This window comes from Aquarana catesbeiana, linkage group LG12 (assembly GCF_042186555.1).
Source record: "Aquarana catesbeiana isolate 2022-GZ linkage group LG12, ASM4218655v1, whole genome shotgun sequence".
Classification (NCBI taxonomy): domain Eukaryota; kingdom Metazoa; phylum Chordata; class Amphibia; order Anura; family Ranidae; genus Aquarana; species Aquarana catesbeiana.
The window spans coordinates 199,417,156-199,434,873 of NC_133335.1; the positions used below are offsets into that span (position 1 = coordinate 199,417,156).

The following is a 17,718-nucleotide window of genomic DNA, read 5'->3' on the forward strand; positions in this document are numbered from 1 at the left end:
CTGCCAATGCGGGAGGACCTTCATCTCGGGGCCATTCTGCTGTCCCCAGGTGGAGCCGTGGATTCTCCCTGCATGGCTTCCGAGGAGGACTTGCTAAAGGCAAGAGCTTCTCAGATGGGGTGGTGGCCCTGCTAAGTAGCAAGAGAAGGGAAACCCACTCCATCTACCGGAGACATTTTCAACAGCTGGTACACAGAGGGTGTTCCCAATCAGGGGCGCCCTTTTCTAGAAATTTTTTCATACCAGGTGTTTGAGGCTGCCCTCTTAAAAAAAGAAGTTTCACAGGTGGGCTTGGCCTGGGTGTGATCATCTCCAAGGTCAGTGTCACTCTCTCACCCCATCAAACTGCAGGACAAAGCCTTGCAGGCTTTGGGTTAGGAATGTTCAATAAGGAGTGAGTCTCCAATGAGCACATCTCTTCAGCTGCTGGGGGAGGAGGTGGGAGAAGGGATCTGTCCTGACAATGTTCCCCATCTCATGTGGGCATAGCACCCCACCCAGCAGCACACCACCTCACTGTCATATGCATGCTTCCCTCTGTAGTTAGGCGGTACTCCTGTGGGAGAGCACTAGGTGCAGAAAAGGAGCTTTGAATGCTGGGCAGGAGTCACGAGCGTGACGTCATTGATTGCTAGGCCAGGCAATCGGGATATTGCACTGCACTTGCGGGTGTGAGGGAGCCGCGTCTGAAATGTGGGAGACTCCCGCACCTCGCAGGAGACTTGGGATGTCTGGTATTCTATTCTATTCTACACTACACTGTATTATATATTCTCTACACTGCATTATTTACTCTACACTGACTGCACACAACACGAACTACCCTGCCTAATCTCCATTCATATACAATATATATATATGGCCGCCATGTAAACAGCCTTGTATAGTGTGAGGTGTGGACTTGTGATTGGCTGACGCATACATGTCAGGTGCATGCTGTGGCCAATCAGCAGCCATCGTGAACTTGTACTGCACTGCGAACTTCCCACGAGTGCCCCATTAGTTTGTTCAACGAACAAACGAACACCCAATGTTCGAGTCGAACTTACATTCGACTCAAACATCGGCCCATCCATATGTAAAAGTAATCTCCAAACAAATCTGTAGTTGAACAGGAAAAAAAGCATAAATAGAGCAACTGTTCAAGCTGCCCCTTTTGTTAGCGGTCAGGACAAATTTTATTTTGTGGTCGGTAGAAATCACCACTTTTAAATGAGCAGTCTGTTGAAATGACTGGCTTTTACAATGGTGGTTGGTGGCATGCTCTTCGTTTTTACATTGGTGGTTGATGGCATGATCCTCTTTACATTTGGGGGTTGGTGGCATGATCCTCTCTTTACATTGAGGGTTAGTATAAAAATTCCCACTAAAATTGGCAGTTGTCGGGAATTCCCCCTTTTACATTGGCGGTTGGTGAAAAAGCCCCTGCCCCTTACATTGGTGGTTGGTGAAAGAGCCCTCTCCCTTTACATTGGTGGCTGGTGAAAGAGCCCTCTCCCTTTACATTGCAGTTGTCGGGAATTCCCCCTCTACATTGGTAGTTGCAAAAAAGCCCCATTTTACATTTTTACAGAAATGCTTTCTGTGTATTGGAGAATGGTGTAAATATCCCTGATTACGTGAGAATTTGAAACTTGATGAATTATGTGACCTGTGATGACTAGCTGACTGCCCCACCTCTGCCTCTAGGCCCCCTAGCAGCCACACGGACAGCTTACATGGTAGTTATGTTGATACCATTCTATGCAGAAAAACTTTTAACTGGTGTACTTTAATTAAATACGTCCGTAGCAACTGGTAGGGAAGCTTCCTTGTCCCAGACAATACCACTTCCACTTGCCTTTGTCTGTGTGTCTGTTGTGATCCTGTGAGGTTTGGCAACACAATGAGGAAATCCAGTAATTCAGATATAACATTTAAAGTGTGACATCAGTTCCTCATTCTCTCCATATTAAAGTAGCTGGGGAATTCTTGAACAATGCTAGTGTTACCTGAAGTGTTTAGCTATTAACTATAGGCCACCTTTATTTCCAGTCATCTGAGTTTTCCAAGCCTGAAAACATACTTTATCTTTTCTTCTCAAATCCTGCTGAGCTCTTGCTGCAATCATAACATTGCCTTCTACTCTGAGGAAGCATATGTTCACCCAAATGATGAGCAGAGCTCATCGGGCTCCTGAGGATGATTTTACAAAGGTCCTGTAGGCCCTTACACACCATACAGAACCTTTGTGCTGGTGTGCTTGAGCCCTAAAAGAAGTTCTGTATAATTCACTAGACCAGGAATCCAAAGGGAACTTCAAAAGGTCTCTTTAGGGTCTATTTATAAAAGAATTTGTTGGACAGATGAGACAAGCATTCACCTATCCTTGACTAATTCTGACTGTATTTTTTTAGTACAGTGCTATGGTTCATCTAGTGACTATAATGTGGTATTTTTTCTGATTGAGGTGAAAATCATAGCTGAAGATCAAACAGCAGGTAAAATAAGTATTGAACACCATTTTCTAGGTAAATATATTGCTTAAAGGTGCTATTGACATGAAAATTTCACCACATGCCGGTAACAATCCATACATTTAAAGAAATCAAAACAAGTTTAGAAATTAAGTTGTGTAAAAAAAAAAAAAATGGAATGACACATGGAAAAAGTATTGAACAGATGAAGAAAGGGAGGTGCAAAAAGGCATGGAAAGCCTAAACACCAGCTAAAATCCATCATTCATTAGCAATCCTGCCCCCTTTTCAGTGCAAATTAATATAAACTGGTTCGGTCTCAACTGTTTGCCTGTAAAAAGGTGTCTGAATACCAAGGTGTCAGGCAAAAAACAAGAGCTCTCAAGACCTTTGCAACCATTGGTTGCAAGCATTGGTTACAGAAGGATTTCTAAACTTTTGAATGATCCAGGGAGCACTGTTGGGGGTCATAATTCGGAAGTGGAAAGAACATAATTTCACCATAAACCTTCTACGACCAGGTGCTCCTCGCAAGATTTCTGACAGAGGAGTGAAAAGGCTTATCAGAAGAGTTGTCCAAGAGCCCAGGACCACTTGTGGAGAGCTTCAGAAAGACCTGGAATTAGAAGGTACAATTGTTTAAAAAAAAAAAAAAATGATGGACTCAACCACCATGGCCTGTATGCACGATGATCACGGAAGACTCCATTAGGCCTCTTTCACACGGGGCAGATCAGTCATGATCCGCCCCGTGAACATCCGCTTGCTCAGCGGGGATAGCTCCGCCGATCCCCGCTGAGCAGGAAGATGACAGGTGCATCGCTGCACACTGTGCAGCGACGGACCTGTCAGAGCGCCGCTCTCCCCTATGGGGGGATCGGATGATGACGGTCCGTAGTGTCCGTCGTCATCCGATCCGATCCGAAAACGGAGGAAAAAGTAGGTTTTTCCTCCGTTACACTTTTCGGATCGGAGCGGGTCGGATGTCAGCGGACATGTCACCGCTGACATCCGACGCTCCATAGGGATGACTGTATGTCCGTTTTTCATCCGAAAACGGATGGATGAAAAACGGACATACGGATCATCCGTGTGAAAGAGGCCTTACTTAAGAAAAAGCATGTTGAAGCTCGTTTTAAAGTTTGCTGCACAACATTTAGACAAGCCTGTAAAATACTGGGAGAATATAGTCTGGTCAGATGAGACCAAAATTGAACTCTTTGGATGCCATAATACACCATGTTTGGAGGTGCACATCACCCTAAAAACACCATACCAACAGTGAAGTTTGGAGGTGGGAACTGTTTGGGGCTGTTTTTCAGCAGAAGGTACTGGCAAGACATTCTTGATAAAAATCTGCAGCCATCTACCAAGATGATGAAGTTGAAACGAGGGTGGACATTTCAGCAAGACAATGATCCCAAACACAAAGCCAAGGAAATTCTCAATTAGTTTCAAAGAAAGAAAATAAAGCTGCTAGAATGGCCCAGCCAATCACCTGACTTGAATCCCAAAGAAGATCTATGGAAAGAACAAAAGATCAGAGTTCATAGAAGAGGCCCACAGAACCTTCAAAATTTGAAGACTGGAAGAATGGGCCAAAATCACACCTGAGCAATGCATGCGACTGGTTTCTCCATACAGGAGGCGTCTTGAAGCTGTTATTACCAACAAAGGATTTTGTAAGCAATTTTAAATAAATTTCTGTTATTGTGTTCAATACTTTTTCCCTGTGTCATTCCATTTTATTACACAACTTAATTTCTGAACTTATTGCAGCACAGCGCTATTGATTGCAATTTGCGCAAATATGCGGCCTCTCAGTGCTAAGGCACAGGCGCTGAAAGGCCGCATATTTGCGTGCAGCCGGCGCCAAGCGGTTAACCTTTCTTTCTGTTTCTTGTATCACCAGTCTCTCTCTCATGCTTTATAGCCAGTTTAATTTAACCCCTTCCAGCCGACCGTACGCACATATGCGTACTCGGCTTTCCGGGGTTATACCTTGATGATGCCCGCAGCTGCAGGCATCATCCCGGTACCGTTGTTTTCAGCGGGCGATCGGCTACCCGAGTATAACAACCGATGCGGCTAAAAGCCGCTCGGCTGTTATACCGGAGGAGCGGGAGGGGACATCCCCCCCCCTCCCGCCACCTCCCGCCGCTGTTACCGGGCCTCCCGTGCGATCGGGAGGCCCGGTGTCCAATCGGGAATCTTCGGCGACTGGGGGGAACGAAGCTGTGAGCGGCTTCGTTCCAGCCTTCTAATTGTAAACGCGGAAGCGACGTCATGACGTCACTTCCCGTTTACTCGGCTGCCAGTGGCGCCGAATTTAAAAAAAGTACACAGTATTCAGAATCGCCGTTTTCGGCGATCTGAATACTTTGAAGTGTAAAGGAGGGATGGGGGGTCTAAAAGACCTCCATAAAGAGTACCTGTCACCACCTATTACTGTCACAAGGGATGTTTACATTGCTTGTGACAGCAATAAAAGTAAAAAAAAAAAAAAAAAAATTTTAAACACAATTTATAAAAGTACAAAAATAAATAAAATAAATAAATAAATAATAAAAAAATTTTTTTAAAGTGCCCCTGTCCCCGCGAGCTCGCGCAGCGAAGAAAACGCATACGGAAGTCGCGCCCGCATATGTAAACGGTGTTCAAACCACACATGTGAGGTATCGCCGCGATCGTCAGAGCGAGAGCAATAATTCTAGCCCTAGACCTCCTCATAGGTACCTCCTCATTCATAGGTACCGTAGTTCGTCGCCATTCCACGAGTGCGTGCAATTATAAAGGGTGACATGTTTGGTATCTATTTACTCAGCGTAACATCATCTTTCACATTATACAAAAAAATTGGGGTAACTTTACTGTTTGGATTTTTTAAAATTCATGAAAGTGTCACTTTTCCAAAAATTTGCGTTTAACCTCCCTGGCGGTATGATTATTTCGGATTTTAGGTGCTGAAAACGGTACCATTATTTTGCATGGAAATTTGGCGTTTTATATTGTAGGTCTGTAAATCTTAACAATAACACACTTAAATCTGTCCAAACCAGAGTCTAGTAGATATCCCGGGTATGATAAAGTTTGAAACACAAAAACATAAATTATAATATAATAAATAAAAATAAATAATTAAAAAAAAAAAAAAAATAGTAATAAAATAAATTTCCCCACAATTCACTATTGCTCAATTTTGCAAGTGTTCTAATTTACTATCGCTGTTTTCTAGCTGGTCTAAAGCCACTTTTGACGTAAAGGGACACTTTTTGGTTGCTATGGACAATCTCCAGTTTCCAGGCAGAAAGAACAGTGTATATCATGTAAAACTGCATGCAGGGCATGGGCCAAAGCACTGGGGACAAAAGGGATGTGAAATAATTTCATACAGTACTGTAATCTGTAAGATTACAGTACTGTATGTGTTATGATTTTGACTGTTTTTTAAATTTGCCGCCAGGCTCCGTCCCCGTGCGTCGCGCCGCTCGCAGGGAACGGAGCCTGGCACGGAGAGGCTTCGGAGGAGGACGGAGCCCTCGGACACTGCGGGTGACATCGCAGGATCCCGGGGACAAGGTAAGTAAAGCCGCCCCAGGATCCTGCAATGCGATCCCGAGTGTGGCTCGGGGTTACCGCTAATGGTACTGAATTTTAACCCCGAGCCACACTCGGGAATACCGCCAGGGAGGTTAAAACACCGCTGCACAAATACCGTGTGATAAAAAATATTGCAACAATCGGCATTTTATTCTCTAGATTCTCTTCTAAAAAAATATATATAATGTTTGGGGGTTCTAAGTCATTTTCTAGCAAAAAATATGGATTTTAACTTGTAAACACCAAATTTCAAAAATAGGCTTAGTCATGAAAGGGTTAAAGGATAAGTTCCTCTTTAGGAGCATGTTACATACTACACCCATATTATGGTGTAACATGCTCCCGGCCTCCCACCACCAGGGCTCCCTGCTCTGTGACAGCAGGCAGGGATCTTTTTCCCACACCCACTGTCACAATTTGAAAACAGCATGATTGTGCTGGGCTCAGCCCACACAGCTGTGTCATTCATTTATTCACAATTTCCTGTAAATTATTAGACCGCAAGTACTGTCAACCATATGGGGCTGAGGGCCTTGTAGTTCTCAATGAACTGTAAGAGCGCTGGTGAGCACTGCGGTAGTTCACTGATTCTTCCTGCTATTCAGTAACTGCCTGCCCCTATTGGAGGTATGGGCAGACAGTGTACTGAGAGTCTGCGGGATTCTGGCATTGCACCCGAGATTTGCTGATCGTGGGTGCAATGCTTTACAGGAATGCGATGTAAAAAACAATAATAAATACACAATTTTCTACCTGCAAAAAGATGTGCATTAATTATTTTTTTACAAAAGGTGAACATAACCTTTAAGTGTTCGAAAATTCCTTAGTTAGATTGTAAGCTCTAACAAGCAGGGCCCTTTGATTTCTCCTGTATTGTATTGAATTGTATTGTTACTCTACTGTTTGCCCTAATGTTGTAAAGTGCTGTGCAAACTGTTGGCGCTATATACAGTTGTGCTCATAAATTTACATACCCGGCAGAATTTATGATTTCTTGGCCATTTTTCAGAGAATATGAATGATAAAACAAAAACTTTTCTTTCACTCATGGTTAGTATTTGGCTGAAGCCATTTATTATCAATCAACTGTGTTTACTCTTTTTAAATCATAATGACCACAGAAACTACCGTACCCAAATGACCCTGATCAAAAGTTTACATACCCCAGTTCTTAATACTGTGTATTGCCCCCTTTAACATCAATGACAGCTTGAAGTCTTTTGTGGTATTTGTGAATGAGGCTCTTTATCTTCCCAGATGGTAAAGCTGCCCATTCCTCTTGGCAAAAAGCCTCCAGTTCCTGTAAATTCTTGGGCTGTCTTGCATGAATTACACGTTTTGAGATCTCCCCAGAGTGGCTCAATGATATTGAGGTCAGGAAACTGAGATGGCCACTCCAGAACCTTCACTTTATTCTGCTGTAGCCAATGACAGGTCGACTTGGCCTTGTATCTTGGATCATTGTAATGTTGGAATGTCCAAGTACGTCCCATGTGCAGCTTCCTGGCTGATGAATGCAAATGTTCCTCCAGTATTTTTTGATAACATACTGCATTCATCTTGCCATCAGTTTTGACCAGATTTGCTGTGCCGCTCACACATCCCCAAAACATCAGCTATCCACCTCCGTGTTTCACAGTAGGAATGATGTACCTTTCATCATAGGCCTTGTTGACTCCTCTCCAAATGAAGCATTTATGGCTGTAGCCAAAAAGCTAAATTTTGGTCTCATCACTCCAAATGACTTTGTGCCAGAAGGTTTGAGGCTTGTCTCTGTGCTGTTTGGCGTTATTGTAAGCAGGATACTTTGTAGCATTTGTGTAGTAATGGCTTTTTTCTGGCGACTCGACCATGCAGCCCATCTTTCGTCAAGTGCCTCCTTATTGTGCATCTGGAAACAGCCACACCACATGTTTTCAGAGAGTCCTGTATTTCACCTGAAGTTATTTGTGGGTTTTTCTTTGCATCCCGAACAATTTTCCTGGCAGTTGTGGCTGAGCCTCGGTTCACACTGGGACGACTTGTCAGGCGACCTAGGTCGCCTGACAAGTAGCGTCCCGTTCAGTACAATGGAACCGTTCTAATCGGAGCGACGCAAGTCGCTCCGACTTAGAAAAAGGTCCCTGTACGACTTTGGGGGCGACTTGCATAGACTTCTATACAGAAGTCGTTTTGCAAGTCGCCCCGGCAGTCGTGTGCAGGTCGCCTCGGTGAGGCGACCTGCAAGTCGTGCCGCCTCTGGTGTGAACCGAGGCTTAAAGCTTAGTTGGTCCACCTGACCGTGGTTTGGTTTCAACAGAACGCCTCACTTTCCACTTCTTAATTAGGGTTTGAACACTGCTGATTGGGATTCTCAACTCCTTGGATATCCTTTTTTTTTTTTTTTTTTTTTTTTTTTTTTTTTTTTTTTATATCCCTTTTCTGTTTTATTTAATTGAACTACCTTTTTCCTTCAGATCCTTTGATTATGATTTAACCACTTCAGCCCCAGACCATTTGGCTGCCCAAAGACCAGAGCACTTTTTGCGATTCGGCACTGCGTCGCTTTAACTGACAATTGCGCGGTCGTGCGACGTGGCTCCCAAACAAAATTGACGTCCTTTTTTCCCCACAAATAGAGCTTTCTTTTGGTGGTATTTGATCACCTCTGCGTTTTTTATTTTTTGCGCTATAAACAAAAAAAATTGTGAAATTTGAAAAAAACGCATTATTTTTTACTTTTTGCTATAATAAATATCCCCCAAAAATAAATATATAAAAAAACATTTTTTTTCCTCAGTTTAGGCCGATATGTATTCTTCTACATATTTTTGGTAAAAATAAAAGCAATAAGTGTTTAATGATTGGTTTGCGGAAAAGTTCTAACGTCTACAAAATAGGGGATATTTTGGCATTTTTATTAATAATTTTTTTTTTTACTAGTAATGGCGGCGATCAGCGTTTTTTTTTTTTTTTTTTCGTGACTGCGACATGATGGCGGATAGATCGGACACTTTTGACGTGATTTTGGGACCATTCACATTTTATACAGCGATCAGTGCAATTAAAAATGCATTGATTACTGTGAAAATGTGACTGGCAGTGAAGGGGTTAACCACTAGGTGGCGCTGTAGGGGTTAAGTGTGTCCTAGGGAGTGATTCTAACTGTGGGGTGGAGGGGCTATGTGTGACACGACACTGATCACATCTCCCGATTACATGGAGCTGTGATCAGTGGCATTTCCTCGTTCTCCCTCTCCGTGAGAGGATCGCGGGTATCCCCATGGAAATCGGGACCCGCAATCACACTCACGGAGGTCGCATTGGGCGCGAGCGCAAACCGCTTCTTAAAGGGCAATGTACAAGTACGTTAATCTGCCTGTACGTGCCCTTCTGCCGAGGTATATCGGCGTCAGCCAGTCGGCAAGCGGTTTAAAAAGAGTAAACACAGTTGATAATAAATGGCTTCAGCCAAACTTTAACCATGAGTGAAAGAAAAGTTTTTGTTTTATCATTCATATTCTCTTTAAAAATGGCCAAGAAATCATAAATTCTGCCAGGGTATGTAAACTTATGAGCACAACTGTAAATCCTGTATAATAAAAATAATAATCTAATTATATTTAACACTGTATGGCTATTTTAGACGGGACAGAGCCTGCAGGGGGTGTGCTGGGATATCTGCTCTGCATCATAGGCAGGGGATTTTTCAATGGAGACATTTGTTCCAGTAACACATGTTTCAGAGGGTATTTACCTCACTTCCTGTTGGGTCTGCATGACAGGAAGTAAAAGGAAATCTCCCCAATGGGATTCTGCAAAAAAAAAAAAATCTAACTGATGTCATCCATCTACACTCACCGGCCGCTTTATTAGGTACACATGTTCAATTGCTTGGTAATACAAATTGCTTATCAACCAATCCCATGGCAGCAACTCCGTGCATTTAGACGTGGTGAAGACTACTTGCTGAAGTTCAAACCAAACTTCAGAATGGGGAAGAAAGGGGATTTAAGTGACTTTGAACGTGGCATGGTTGTTGGTGCCAGACGGGCTGGTCTGATTATTTCAGAAACTGCTGATCTACTGGGATTTTCAAACACAACTATCTCTAGGATTTACAGAGAATGCTGATATCAGAGATCAGAAGAGAATGGGCAGACTGGTTTGAGATGATAGAAAGGCAACAGTAACTCAAATAACCACTTGTTACAACCAAGGTATAAAGAATACCATCGCTGAACACACAACACATCAAACCTTGAAGCAGATAGGCTACAGCAGCGAAGGACCACACCGGTTGCCACTCCTGTCGGATAAGAACAGAAAACTGAGGCTACAATTCGCACAGGATCACCAAAATTGGTCAATAGAAGATTAGAAAAACATTGCCTGGTCTGATGAGTCTCAATTTCAGCTGCGACATTCAGATATTTGGATCAGAATTTGGTGTAAACAACATGAAAACATGGATCCATCCTGCCTTGTATCAATGCTCAGGCTTGTGGTGTAATGATGTGGGGAATATTTTCTTGGCAGACTTTGGACTTCGTACCAATTGAGCATCGTTTAAACACCACGGCCTACCTGAGTATTGTTGGTGACCATGTCCATCCCTTTATGACTACAGTGTACCCATCTTCTGATGGCTCCTTCCAGCAGGATAATGTACCATGTCACAATTATCAAATCATCTCACCCCTGGACAATGAGGTCACTGTACTCCAATGGCCTCCACACTCACCAGATCTCATCCAATAGAGCACCTTTTGAGATGTGGTGGAACAGGAGATTCACATCAAGGATGTGCAGCCGACAAATCTGCAGCAACTGTGTGATGCTACCATGTCAATATGGACCAAAATCTCTGAGGAACGTTTCCAACACCTTGTTGAATCTATGCCACAAAGAATTAACGCAGTTCTGAAGGCAAAAGGGGGTCCAACCCGCTACTAGTAAGATTTACCTTTTTTAAAGAAGCTGGTGAGTGTATATTTAATGAAAACATGGCTTTAGATTTACCTTAAAAGTGTGTATGCAACATAAAAATTAGTTTTAGGTTTCAGTGATAACTCACAATATATGATAAACAAACTAAAATATGCCATAGTGTGCTTTCATCTCTTTGACCTGCCCAATGGAGAGGTGACACTGCTGTCCTGATGAATATCCAGTTACTTTCTTGTATGAAGCCTGAGTATTGGCAAAGCTCTTTTGTCTGTCCTCAGAGCCACACCTTCATTCTTTTTAGAATTTATATTCTGTTTGTGATATCGATTACATAAGGATCTTGATGTCACACTACGTTGAACCTAATTACAGGTCTTATCCTGAGGTGCAGCTATATATAGTTATGAATATTTACGTGTGTCCATTCTTTGCCATTGCTAACCATCATAGTATACCGGATATGTGGGCCCCAGTGTGATGTATTCTTCAGCATGCTTGCTTCATGACACATCCTTATCGGTGAATACTAATGCCGTGGTAGATTTCTACGTCATCTAACACAAATATTTATCGGCTACCATAATTTCATATTGGGTTGCTATTGTTATTGCTCACAAGGTTTGGCGTCTGTATGTGCTCACTTTCAGGGCCAGAATTTATTTCCAGCTGCTATGTTCTAATTTATTGTCCATGGTTCATAGCCCATCTTGGAAGCGAGCAAGAGAAGTTGTCTACATTCTTGCATACAGTGGAATGAAGGTAGCCACCCTCTAAAATTGGTTGGATCTCAGCAGAAAAAAAAAAAAGAATTTGGAGGGGTCTGAGAACAATAGAAGGTACCTTTCTTGAGTTAAAATGGTAGTAAAGTCTGCTTTCCCCTTCTTCCTTTTTTCTTTTTTCCTTTTTTTTTTTTAATCTATATCTGCAGGTACAGTAAATATCTCCTAAACCTGCACCATTTAAGAGATTTACTTTAGTAGCAGCCAGTTACATCACCGGCGGATGTGCACTGAGCTCTCAATGGACAGCATGCACTCCCGCACACATGCACTTAAGTGTTGCATCGCGTATCGGCTATTCAAAATGGCCTAAGCCTGCGAACCTGGAAGAAAGACCGGGTGAAGATGGTAGCCCTGTTAGCGGTGACGAGGTACACCTAGTGGGCTTCATTTTAAGGCAAATCTCTCATAATGTGCTAGTATGACATTAATCTGCAGAGGGCCAATTTGTTTTTTTTTTTGTGGTTTACTAGCGCTTTACCCACTTCCCGACTGGCTCCTTTAAGAGCCATAGCAGGCGCGCGCGTGCCCACCGGCCACAGGCATCTGGTCCCCTGCCGTGCAGCAAGCGTGAACACACATGCAATGGCTCCTAAAGGAGCCGCCGTACTCTTAACCACTTGCCACCCACCATATAGCAGAATGATGGTGGTTTCAATATCCTGACTTTGGGTCATATGACGTCCACAGGACATTGAGCCGCTGCGTGCCCCCGGGGGCACGCATCGCGGCGATCGGTGTTGTGGGATGTCAGTCTGACACCCCGCAACACCGATCTAGGTAAAGAGTCTCTGATGGAGACTCTTTACCATGTGATCAGCCGTGTCCAATCACGCCCAGGCAGCTGCCAATCAGTGCCCACTCACAATGCCTACCACTGCCAGTGCCACCAGGGATGCCTATCAATGCCGCGTATCAGTGCCACGTATCAGTGCCCAGCAGTGCCGCCTATTAGTGCCCATCAGTGTCACCCATAAGAACCCATCTTTGCAGCCATTCTGTGCCACCCAGTGCCGCCTATCAATGCCCATCAGTGCTGCATATCAGTGCCACTCATCAGTGCCCACTCATTGGTGCCACCTCACCAGTGCCCATCAGTGAAAGAGAAAACTTACAAAAATTTTTAACAGAAACAAAAGCAAGACTTTTATTTTTTTCAAAAGTTTTTTTTTTTTTTTACCGTATTTATATTTATTTATTTTTTTATTATTTTTTTACTTTTTTTATTTGTTTATCAACAAATAAAAACCACAGAGATGATCAATTACCACCAAAAGAAAGCTCTATTTGTGGGAACAAAATGCAAAAAATTTAGTTTGGGTACAGTATTGTATGACCGCGCAATTGTCATTCAAACTGCGACCGCACTGAAAGCTGAAAATTGGTCTGGGCAGGAAGGTGTATAAGTGCCCTGTATTGAAGTGGTTAAAGGAGCCGGTCGGGATGTGATTAAAGTGTTAGTAAACCACAAAATAAAACAAAACAAAAAAAAATTGTCCCTCTGCAGATTAATGTCATACGAGCACATTATGAGAGATTTGCCTTATAATTAAGCTACAAATCCCTGTTTTAACAGGAGAGGAGAAACAGATCGTCTGTTCCTACTAAGAAAGCACAACGATCTGGCTCCTCTTCTAGTCAGTCACATCCCCTCACAGTTAGAAAAACACCTAGGGAACACGTTTAACCTTTTGATTGCCCCCTAGTGTTAACCCATTCCCTGCTAGTGACATTTACACAGTAATCAGTGCATTTTTATAGCACTGATCGCTGTATAAATGTCAGTGGTCCCAAAAAAGTGTCAAGTGTCCGATCTGTCTGCCGTAATGTTGCAGTCCCGCGAGAAGCAAAAAAGTAAAAAATATAGTTTTTTTCTTCAAAATTGTCACTTTTTTTTTTTTTGTTTATAGCGCAAAAAATAAAAACCGCAGAGGTGATCAAATACCACCAAAAGAAAGCTCCTATTTGTAGGGAAAAAAAGACATCAATTTTGTTTGGGTACAGCATCGCACGCCCGCGCAACTGTCAGTTGCCGTATCGCAAAAAAATGCTCTGGTCATTAAGGGGGTAAAAACCTTCCAGGGCTGAAGTGGTTGAGAATCCATACTTGAATATAAAGTGTGTGCTATTTACAGTGCATCCGGAAAGTATTCACAGCGCTTCACTTTTTTCACATTTTGTTATGTTACAGCCTTATTCCAAAATCGATTAAATTCATTATTTTCCTTTCTACAAACAATACCCCAAAAGGCCGGGTTCACACTGGTACAACACGACTGTTGTACGACTGTCATCCTACTTCTGTCCTCCTTCCATCCGACTTGAATAAACAGGATACAATTTTGCTCTGACTTTGGGATAGTACGACTTGTCCTTTTTGACCAATCAAAACAGTCCCAGTGTGACATAAATTCCTTTTACTGCTGCTGTAATCACCATGCCGGATGTCACAAGTCAGATGGTTAGGACGAGGATCTGACTTTGATCCGACTTCAATGATATTGAATGGACTGAATACGGATCAAAGTTGGACCAAAGTAGTGCTGGAAAAGTCGGACCAGTTAAGACGGCTCTCATAGGGAACCATTGATTTGTACACATCATGCGACATGTGCTCCCAATGTCGGAGCGTATGTTGCACCAGTGTGAACCGGGCCTAATGACAACGTGAAAGAAGTTTGTTTGAGATCTTTGCAAATTTATTAAAATTTAAAAACGGGGAAAAAAAAAATCACATATACAATACATAAGTATTCACAGCCTTTGCCATGACACTCAAAGTTGAGCTCAGTTGCATCCTGTTTCCACTCATCATCCTTGAGATGTTTCTACAACTTGATTGGAGTCCACCTGTGGTAAATTCAGTTGATTGGACGTGATTGGGAAAGGCGCACAACTGTCAGCCATAAAGTCCAAGGAATTGTCTGTAGACCTCCGAGACAGGACTGTGACGTGGCACAGATCTGGGGAAGTGTACAGAAAGTTTTATGCAGCATTGAAGGCCCCAATGAGCACAGTGGCCTCCACCATCCGCTGGGGTGAAGGTTCATCTTCCAACAGGACAATGACCCTAAGCACACAGCCAAGATAACAAAGGACTGGCTACGAGACAACTCTGTGAATGTCCTTGAGTGATCCAGCCAGAGCCCAGACTTGAACCCGATTGAACATCTCTGGAGAGATCTGAAAATGGCTGTGCACCGACGCTCCCCATCCAACATAATGAAGTTTGAGAGGTCCTGCAAAGAAGAATGGGGAAACTGCTCAAAAATAGGTGTGCCAAGCTTGTAGCATCATACTCAAAAGACCTGAGACTGTAATTGGTGCCAAAGGTGCTTAAAGTGGTGTTCCGGACGAAATTATACTTTTTAAATAAAAATACCCCTATAATACACAAGATTAATGTATTCTAGTAAAGTTAGTCTGTAAACTAAGGTCTGTTTTGTTAGTTTATAGCAGTAGTTTGTTATTTTATAAACTTACAGCAGGCCGTGGCCATCTTAAGTGTGGGCATCTGAAGCCAGACTGTATTTCTTTCTGGATCTCATCCTTGCAGATCTCGCACATGCTCAGTGCAGCACAAGCAGTGTAATAGGTTTCAGTTCAGGTTTCCATAGCAACGGCAGTTTCAGAGGAAGTTGCCGCCCCTTCCCAGAAGGCATTGCAAACAGGGAATGATGCGATGGGCCGCGGCCAGGGAGGAGGAAGTGAAAAATGAATACAGCAGATATACAGTAGGTGCTGAGAAAAAAAATAAAAAAATATCCAATTTGTTTACAGTGCACAGTTTAGTGAAGGATGCTGAAGAGTTGTAAAAGTGGGTGGAACTCCACTTTAAACAAAGTATTGAGCAAATGCTGTGAATACATATGTACATGTGATTTTTTTTTTTTAATAGATTTGCAAAGTAAAGTAAATAAACTTCTTTCACGTTGTCATTATGGGGTATTTTCTGTTGAATTTTGAGGAAAATCATGAATTTAATCCATTTTGGAATAAGGCTGCAACATAACAAAATGTGGAAAAAGTGAATACTTTCCGGATGCACTGTAGGTACACTTTAACCCTGGGACAATACGAGCAAGTATATGTAATCTTTACATTTTTGCCTAAGTGGCCTATTAGAACTTTTTGTCTTGTGGCACTTGGACCGCTTTTTCTGCAAAGGTATCCTACAATGGGATTAATGTTACTTATTCCTTTTTGCTTTTTTTTTTTGGCTTGGTATGCTTTTCTTTGACCTTTCTAAGAGGTTCATACTTCATTATTCTGAGAGCTCTCAAGACTCCATTTACCCTGAAGTCTCTTTTACAATAACACGTTTTCTCTTTTGTTAAGACCTTTTATAAAGGCTTATTTCCGACAACTGTGGTAAGCAAAGTAAAATAACACGGGGCTGGACAAATCCCTCTGTTGATGTAGGGACTTTTTTGGGCTTTTCCTATAGATATTACTAAAAACACAGATAAACCACTTCAGCTCTGGCAAGTTTTACCCATTTCATGGCTGGGGCCAGTATTTGCTATTCAGCACTGCACTACTTTAACTGGTAATTGCGCGTTCATGCATTGCTGTCCCCAAACAAAATGTCATATAACATTTTTTCACACAAATAGAGCTTTCTTTTGGTGGTATTTGTTTACCACTGGCTTTTTTTGTTTTGTTATATCAATAAACAAATATTGAAAAAGTTTGAAAAAAATATATATATATTTTTTACTTTATGCTATAAAACCTATCCAATAAAAAAAAAATATGGGAAAAAATAAATAGGCCATTATGTATTCTGCTTGCATGTCTTTTGGTAAATTAAAAGGGAATCCCAATAAATGTATATGGATTGGTTTGTGTGAAAGTTATAGCATCTACAAACTATAGTGTGTGTGTGTATATGTATGTGTGTGTATGTATATATGTATATATGTGTGTATATATATATATATATATATATATATATATATATATATATATATATATATATATATAAAATATAATTTTTTTTTTTTTAATAATACTAATGGCAGTGATTAGCAACTTATAGTGGGACTGTGATAGTGCAGTGGGCAATCTGAACTGACGCTGACATCATAAGTGACACTAATACACAGTGATCAGTTCTAACACTATACAATGACACTGGCTGGGAAGGGGTTAGCATCTTGGGTAATCAAAGTGTTAAATGTGTGCCTAACAAGTGTTAATTTGTGTAATGTGTGCTGCTCTTTACTAAATACCTTTTTGTTTCTTCTCCCTGCTTTGGAAGCAGGGAGAAGAAACGGAAAGATTTTTTTCCCTCTGTACAACGAAAAGGCCAGCAACTGTGCCTTTTTAACAGCAGTAGAAAAGGCTGTATAAAATTAGTGTTTCGGACGTGCTTCTTATTGCCCCCCCCCCAACTGCTCCTTCTTGAGCCATAAAAGCAGCCGTATGTAAAGGCATGCTGGGGACAGGGGTGTACACATGAATGAATGAAAAACTTGTATAGCGCTGCAAATGTGAACTGAATCGCCTCAAGGCACTTATCCGTCCTGTGTTATCCAGCTCCTTAGAAGAGGTAGGTCTTAAGTTTTTTTTGTTTTTTTTTCTAGAGGCCTGATACTTTTCTTCCAAGCGGATGTTAGTTGGTAGAGCGTTCCATAGCCATGGTCCTTGGACTGCGAATCTTCGGTATCCCCTTGATTTGTAATGCTGCAGCTGTGATGCTTTACTTTGCGACCTAATATAATTGATCCGCCCATTGCATTTGATCAGCAGTCCTGAAAGTGCTGCATTCAACTTGATGGAACCATGTCGCAACAATGTGCAGTGGTATTGCTTTCTAGGAGTTAAAACCGGAGTGGAGAGTTGATACGGTACATGCCTCCTTACGGCCTTTCAAATGTCCCCTAGACTGAGGACATGCTTTTTATTTTGCTGGTTGCATGTTGTAGGTTTACTGCTCATTTAAATAACTT

At 42.1% G+C, this 17,718-nt stretch overlaps 1 protein-coding gene across 4 annotated transcripts in view; it reads left to right on the top strand.

Annotated features, from left to right (window-relative positions):
- ARHGAP40 (Rho GTPase activating protein 40) overlaps nt 1–17,718 on the top strand; it is a 123,583-nt gene that overhangs the window by 58,551 nt on the left and 47,314 nt on the right. The window lies entirely within an intron of this gene.